The sequence below is a fragment of the Nanorana parkeri genome, unplaced genomic scaffold (genome assembly GCF_000935625.1).
Source record: "Nanorana parkeri isolate BGI_ZX_2015 unplaced genomic scaffold, ASM93562v1 scaffold215, whole genome shotgun sequence".
In the NCBI taxonomy this organism is placed as follows: Eukaryota; Metazoa; Chordata; class Amphibia; order Anura; family Dicroglossidae; genus Nanorana; species Nanorana parkeri.
The window spans coordinates 602,213-610,668 of record NW_017306483.1 but is presented as its reverse complement, the minus strand read 5'-3'; the positions used below and the strand labels follow the sequence as shown (position 1 = coordinate 610,668).

At 48.8% G+C, this 8,456-nt stretch overlaps 1 long non-coding RNA gene across 1 annotated transcript; it reads right to left on the bottom strand.

Annotated features, from left to right (window-relative positions):
- Nucleotides 1-3,560: 3,560 nt before the first annotated feature.
- On the bottom strand, nt 3,561-6,732 carry LOC108786539. The gene is made up of 3 exons (XR_001941211.1): nt 6,639-6,732; nt 6,457-6,547; nt 3,561-3,599 (listed from the first exon to the last, which is right to left on the bottom strand). It is a non-coding gene; the product is annotated as an uncharacterized LOC108786539 (long non-coding RNA).
- Nucleotides 6,733-8,456: the final 1,724 nt, after the last annotated feature.

Below are 8,456 nucleotides of genomic sequence, written 5' to 3'. Positions count from 1 at the left end.
GGGGGGGGAAGGGGGAACGACTGGAAAATGTGTGTCTTACATGAGAGACAAGCTGATTGCTGTTTGACATTTTAATTATCATAATTGAGAGGAAAGTGAGGGGGAGAGAAGGTTCAGGGATGAATGAGAATGAGCAAGAAGCGGCGATGGAAAGTGACTCCGCACAACAGATAAATGGACTTATTGAACAGAATGCAATGGTGCATGCTCAGCCAATCAGAAGTCCTGGCTAATTAGTGTACCCGCTCTGAGGTGTTGAAAACGGAATTGACTTAACTGCAGTTTGGCAGCAGCGGGATGTTGTAGCATGTGAGCTGTCAACAGATATCTGGAGATTAGAAATATCTTAAACTTTATCGGAGGCTGCGATAAGGGTCAGGAAGTTCCCAAACTTCACAATTGGCACAATTGTAATGTATGATCCCAACCCAACTTGTAACACCCTCCTCTCGGCTCTTCCAATGACCGGACTGACACAATTCTACCCCATTCATCCCATCTGATGATTGTAATCCCCTCCACTGGGGTCTACCAATGACTGGACTGGCACCATTCTACCCCATTCATCCCATCTGATGATTGTAATCCCCTCCACTGGGGTCTACCAATGACTGGACTGGCACCATTCTACCCCATTCATCCCATCTGATGATTGTAATCCCCTCCACTGGGGTCTACCAATGACTGGACTGGCACCATTCTACCCCATTCATCCCATCTGATGATTGTAATCCCCTCCACTGGGGTCTACCAATGACTGGACTGGCACCATTCTACCCCATTCATCCCATCTGATGATTGTAATCCCCTCCACTGGGGTCTACCAATGACTGGACTGGCACCATTCTACCCCATTCATCCCATCTGATGATTGTAATCCCCTCCACTGGGGTCTACCAATGACTGGACTGGCACCATTCTACCCCATTCATCCCATCTGATGATTGTAATCCCCTCCACTGGGGTCTACCAATGACTGGACTGGCACCATTCTACCCCATTCATCCCATCTGATGATTGTAATCCCCTCCACTGGGGTCTACCAATGATTGGACTGGCACCATTCTACCCGATTCATTCCAGTCTGACTATTGTAACACCCTCCTCTGGGGTCTACCAATGACTGGACTGGCACCATTCTACCCGATTCATTCCAGTCTGACTATTGTAATACTTTCCTCTGGGGTCTACCAAAGACCGGACTGGCACCATTCTACCCCATTGATCCCATCTGATGATTGTAATCCCCTCCACTTGGGTCTACCAATGACTGGACTGGCACCATTCTACCCCCATTCAACCAAGCCTGACGATTGTAACACCCTCCTCTGGGGTCTACCAATGACCAAACTGGCACCATTCTGCCCTATTGGGCCGAGTCTGACTATTGGAACACCCTCCTCTGGGGTCTACCAATGACCGGACTGGCACCATTCTACCCCATTGAGCCCAACCTGACTATTGTAGTAACACCCTCCTCTGGGGTCCACCAGTGACCTGAATGGCACCATTCTACCCCATTGATCCCATCCTGACTATACTATTGATCCAGCACTTCTTTCTCCTCCAGTATCTGATTGCTGAAATAAGCTCAGTTAGACTCATAGAGAGTCTATTATTTGTACTCAGACAGAGCCATAGACTTGTTTTAGACCCCATTCACACTTTCCGAATGGGACTGATTGCACAAATCTTAGGGATTCCTCCATGAGGCTCATATGATCTGCTGCAGGTGGGAGGTGCAGTACAATACAATGACAGTGGTGCCTGCAGATGTTTGCATGTAATTGCTCAGCCTGCGATTAACTGCGGACAACCACACCAGGATGCAGACTGTTTGTCTCACGGTACGGAAGTCCCAGTGCAGTCGTCTGCAGGTAATCGCAGGCTGTGCAATTACATGCAAACAACTGCAGGTGGTGGCAGCTGTCATTGTATAGTACTGCACCTCCCACCTGCAGCAAATCACAGGAGTCACCCAGAGATATCCATGAGACTAATGCGATCGGCACCATTCACAAGTGTGGACATGCAGCAACGCAGTCACTATACGGTAGTACTAAGTAGGAAGCTGAGGCTGCATATGTAGTGAACAAATATGGCTGCCCCTATGTACATATACAAACTAGACACGTAAACAAGGTTTTTTTTCCCCCTAATCATCATCTACTGAGCAGGAAAGAAAGCTGGGAAAATACTTTATTTCCCCTGCAACATATTTATGGCAAAATGGCTCTGGCACATCCCATTGTTTGACAACAACATGGTACAAGCCCGAATTTTCCTTCGACTCCGAAAGGTCAACGGAGCAGAGTTTTCACTAGGAACAGAGAGTTGCTATGTAAAAAATATCCTGTTTAATAAATTTGTGTTGCGAAAAATGTTAATCTGCTTTCCATCACGTTGCTCTGGGTCTGCTCGCTGCGCTCTGCCATAAAGTCAGTGGCGGAGTGCAGGGTGCAGTGATTCATCCAAGGAGGCCCTTGCCAGCAGAGGTGACCGGGGCCAGCGCCGGAGGAGAATGGAGAAATGCTTGGAATCAGTTCCTTCCCACTCCTAACAAACAGCGCAGCTCTACAGACAGGCAGAGGGCAGAGAGAGAGCGCCCCGCCAGGGAGGATCAGTCATACAATCGTATTGTATAATAGACTCCGGTCAAAGGGAAAATCAACACGATGGCGAGCAAGTTCAAGTAGCGCGCAGGGTGGACGGGAAATGGAATGGGATCATCCAGGAGTCAGGCAGCATGCTGTGTGCTGGGGGTGACAGCAGCCAGCATCAGGGGTAGGCAACCTCGGCCTACCCAAATCCCATCATGCTTCTGCCTCTGGGGGTCATACAGGTGGCTGTCAGAGTCTTGCAATGCCTCATGGGACTTGGAGTTCCCCCACAGCTGGGGTGCCAAGGTCACCAACCACTGGCTCTTTTCCGTTACATTGGAATGTCTGACAGCCATTTAGCTTTTATGGTTAAACACCAGGCATACATGTCAAATACATATGCGGGAGCATATAAAATGATTTGTATCCCTCCAGTTCTGAGATTTATACAGTTTTGCCTCAGGGGCGTCCCGAGGTCGGGTGTCAGGTGCCACCCCTCAGTGTCGTCACCACGCATGCGCGTGACATCACCTCGCGCATGCACAATGACGTCATCGCACATGCACGACCATCTAATTGATGCCTGCCGGTGAGCATCTTGGTGATGGACGCCGGCAGGGAGCGGACGGGACATTCACCCGGCGGGATGAGGTATGCCGTCGGGTCCCCTCCTCTCTCCGGGCACTGTCGGGCTCTCGGTCCATGTCCGAGTGCCCGACTTTTCAGAGGGGGTGACACCAAAATGACTGTCAGTCACAAGACCTGGCCTTGGGGCGGCAGGGAGAGTAAATCCGGCCCTGACTGTAAGCTCTTCTACCTTGTGTATCCTTCCTTATATACTAATAGATTGTAAGCTCTTCTACCCTCTGTATCCTCCCTTATACCTAATAGATTGTAAGCTCTTCTACCTTCTGTATCCTTCCTTATATACTAATAGATTGTAAGCTCTTCTACCCTCTGTATCCTCCCTTATACCTAATAGATTGTAAGCTCTTCTACCTTCTGTATCCGTCCTTATATACTAATAGATTGTAAGCTCTTCTACCTTCTTCTGACACAATTCTACCCCATTCATCCCAGCCTGACTATTGTAACACCCTCCTCTCGGCTCTTCCAATGACCGGACTGACACAATTCTACCCCATTCATTCCAGCCTGACTATTGTAACACCCTCCTCTGGGGTCTACCAATGACTGGACTGACACAATTCTACCCCATTCATCCCATCTGATGATTGTAATCCCCTCCTCTGGGGTCTACCAATGACTGGACTGACACAATTCTACTCCATTCATTCCAGCCTGACTATTGTAACACCCTCCTCTGGGGTCTACCAATGACCGGACTGACACAATTCTACCCCATTCATTCCAGCCTGACTATTGTAACACCCTCCTCTGGGGTCTACCAATGACTGGACTGACACAATTCTACCCCATTCATCCCATCTGATGATTGTAATCCCCTCCACTGGGGTCTACCAATGATTGGACTGGCACCATTCTACCCGATTCATTCCAGTCTGACTATTGTAACACCCTCCTCTGGGGTCTACCAATGACTGGACTGGCACCATTCTACCCGATTCATTCCAGTCTGACTATTGTAATACTTTCCTCTGGGGTCTACCAAAGACCGGACTGGCACCATTCTACCCCATTGATCCCATCTGATGATTGTAATCCCCTCCACTTGGGTCTACCAATGACTGGACTGGCACCATTCTACCCCCATTCAACCAAGCCTGACGATTGTAACACCCTCCTCTGGGGTCTACCAATGACCAAACTGGCACCATTCTGCCCTATTGGGCCGAGTCTGACTATTGGAACACCCTCCTCTGGGGTCTACCAATGACCGGACTGGCACCATTCTACCCCATTGAGCCCAACCTGACTATTGTAGTAACACCCTCCTCTGGGGTCCACCAGTGACCTGAATGGCACCATTCTACCCCATTGATCCCATCCTGACTATACTATTGATCCAGCACTTCTTTCTCCTCCAGTATCTGATTGCTGAAATAAGCTCAGTTAGACTCATAGAGAGTCTATTATTTGTACTCAGACAGAGCCATAGACTTGTTTTAGACCCCATTCACACTTTCCGAATGGGACTGATTGCACAAATCTTAGGGATTCCTCCATGAGGCTCATATGATCTGCTGCAGGTGGGAGGTGCAGTACAATACAATGACAGTGGTGCCTGCAGATGTTTGCATGTAATTGCTCAGCCTGCGATTAACTGCGGACAACCACACCAGGATGCAGACTGTTTGTCTCACGGTACGGAAGTCCCAGTGCAGTCGTCTGCAGGTAATCGCAGGCTGTGCAATTACATGCAAACAACTGCAGGTGGTGGCAGCTGTCATTGTATAGTACTGCACCTCCCACCTGCAGCAAATCACAGGAGTCACCCAGAGATATCCATGAGACTAATGCGATCGGCACCATTCACAAGTGTGGACATGCAGCAACGCAGTCACTATACGGTAGTACTAAGTAGGAAGCTGAGGCTGCATATGTAGTGAACAAATATGGCTGCCCCTATGTACATATACAAACTAGACACGTAAACAAGGTTTTTTTTCCCCCTAATCATCATCTACTGAGCAGGAAAGAAAGCTGGGAAAATACTTTATTTCCCCTGCAACATATTTATGGCAAAATGGCTCTGGCACATCCCATTGTTTGACAACAACATGGTACAAGCCCGAATTTTCCTTCGACTCCGAAAGGTCAACGGAGCAGAGTTTTCACTAGGAACAGAGAGTTGCTATGTAAAAAATATCCTGTTTAATAAATTTGTGTTGCGAAAAATGTTAATCTGCTTTCCATCACGTTGCTCTGGGTCTGCTCGCTGCGCTCTGCCATAAAGTCAGTGGCGGAGTGCAGGGTGCAGTGATTCATCCAAGGAGGCCCTTGCCAGCAGAGGTGACCGGGGCCAGCGCCGGAGGAGAATGGAGAAATGCTTGGAATCAGTTCCTTCCCACTCCTAACAAACAGCGCAGCTCTACAGACAGGCAGAGGGCAGAGAGAGAGCGCCCCGCCAGGGAGGATCAGTCATACAATCGTATTGTATAATAGACTCCGGTCAAAGGGAAAATCAACACGATGGCGAGCAAGTTCAAGTAGCGCGCAGGGTGGACGGGAAATGGAATGGGATCATCCAGGAGTCAGGCAGCATGCTGTGTGCTGGGGGTGACAGCAGCCAGCATCAGGGGTAGGCAACCTCGGCCTACCCAAATCCCATCATGCTTCTGCCTCTGGGGGTCATACAGGTGGCTGTCAGAGTCTTGCAATGCCTCATGGGACTTGGAGTTCCCCCACAGCTGGGGTGCCAAGGTCACCAACCACTGGCTCTTTTCCGTTACATTGGAATGTCTGACAGCCATTTAGCTTTTATGGTTAAACACCAGGCATACATGTCAAATACATATGCGGGAGCATATAAAATGATTTGTATCCCTCCAGTTCTGAGATTTATACAGTTTTGCCTCAGGGGCGTCCCGAGGTCGGGTGTCAGGTGCCACCCCTCAGTGTCGTCACCACGCATGCGCGTGACATCACCTCGCGCATGCACAATGACGTCATCGCACATGCACGACCATCTAATTGATGCCTGCCGGTGAGCATCTTGGTGATGGACGCCGGCAGGGAGCGGACGGGACATTCACCCGGCGGGATGAGGTATGCCGTCGGGTCCCCTCCTCTCTCCGGGCACTGTCGGGCTCTCGGTCCATGTCCGAGTGCCCGACTTTTCAGAGGGGGTGACACCAAAATGACTGTCAGTCACAAGACCTGGCCTTGGGGCGGCAGGGAGAGTAAATCCGGCCCTGACTGTAAGCTCTTCTACCTTGTGTATCCTTCCTTATATACTAATAGATTGTAAGCTCTTCTACCCTCTGTATCCTCCCTTATACCTAATAGATTGTAAGCTCTTCTACCTTCTGTATCCTTCCTTATATACTAATAGATTGTAAGCTCTTCTACCCTCTGTATCCAACCTTATACCTAATAGATTGTAAGCTCTTCAACCTTCTGTATCCTTCCTTATATACTAATAGATTGTAAGCTCTTCTACCCTCTGTATCCTCCCTTATACCTAATAGATTGTAAGCTCTTCTACCTTCTGTATCCTTCCTTATATACTAATAGATTGTAAGCTCTTCTACCCTCTGTATCCTCCCTTATACCTAATAGATTGTAAGCTCTTCTACCTTCTGTATCCTTCCTTATATACTAATAGATTGTAAGCTCTTCTACCCTCTGTATCCTCCCTTATACCTAATAGATTGTAAGCTCTTCTACCTTCTGTATCCGTCCTTATATACTAATAGATTGTAAGCTCTTCTACCTTCTGTATCCTCCCTTATATACTAATAGATTGTAAGCTCTTCTACCCTCTGTATCCTCCCTTATACCTAATAGATTCTAAGCTCTTCTACCCTCTGTATCCTCCCTTATACCTAATAGATTGTAAGCTCTTCTACCTTCTGTATCCTCCCTTATATACTAATAGATTGTAAGCTCTTCTCCTCTACGTCTCTCTCTATCTTCTCATTCTCCATCTCTGATATTCTTTCCAAGAAACATGAAATCTGATGCTGCACCCGGCATCTTTCTACTTTTCTTGAGGAACCACAAGACCAAGCACACCCTGGCCATGCATGCACTCGTAGTTCCACATCAGCCTTGAGGTCACCAACCTCTGGGCTACAACGGTAGAAGTGGAGGGTGGAGGCGCTACAAGTCAAGGTCAGAGATAAAGTCAGTGGCAGAGCAGAGCCAGGCGCCTTTCTCTGTACATACTCAGATAAATAAACATTTAGCATAGCGGAGCGATGACATCATCCCCCGGAATATATGAGAACTCTTATCGACCCCCTCCCCTTACCGTCAAAGGGGGCAGAGAAGGGACTGCAGGGAGGAAGAAGACATTTTTGTAACCACTACTGGAACACTGTGCACCTGTGTGTGTGTACTGTTTAGTCATGAGTGGAATCCCACCGGATAAGAGGGAGCAGGAAATAAAAGCAGCGGGGGCAGCAAAGGGGACCCAAATGAGCCCCCTTTCTGGTCATGGAAGCAGTGAATGTGGAAGGAACAGAAGGAGAGGTGCGAGGAATAGATGACTGAGCCATGAAAGAATGGGTAGGAAGCAGCAGCCAGGGAAGAGAAGGAGGCTCTGGACACAGGAACAGAGGATGTGTCACAAACAGATGTGCAAAAGCATTACAGCATCACAAGACGGGGTAAGAGGGAGAAGGGGGTGCCGGAGGAGAGGGGAAGAAGGAGGGAGGAAGAGGAGAGAGGGAAAGGAGGAACGTTGGAGGGAGAGAGACAGAAAAGGAAAAACAAGCATTTATCATATCTGTTGATTAGAACCTGTTCCAGAGTAGCATTAAAGCCAAACTCCGGACACAAGAACTTTCTGCAATACTGCAATATATTCCTCAGTGACTGAAGAGGATATAAATCCACTTTGTGCGCACTGAATGCATTTGCAAACAGAATGTGCACAGAGCAGAGCTGTGGGAGGGCCCAGCAGGCTCCACCCACTACAGACTGTCTGTAGAAAGCTACAGGAGGGGCGGAGACAAGACCAGTCACCCTGCACAAGAGGAGAGAGCAGGAGTAACCAGTCTTTATTACAGGAGGGGGCGGAGACAAGATCAGTCACCCTGCACAAGGAGAGAGAGCATGAGTGACCAGTTTTTATTACAGGAGGGGGAGGAGACAAGACCAGTCACCCTGCACAAGGAGAGAGAGCAGCAGTGACCGGTCGTTATTACAGGAGGGGGCGGAGACAAGATCAGTCACCCTGCACAAGGAGAGAGAGCAGCAGTGACCGGT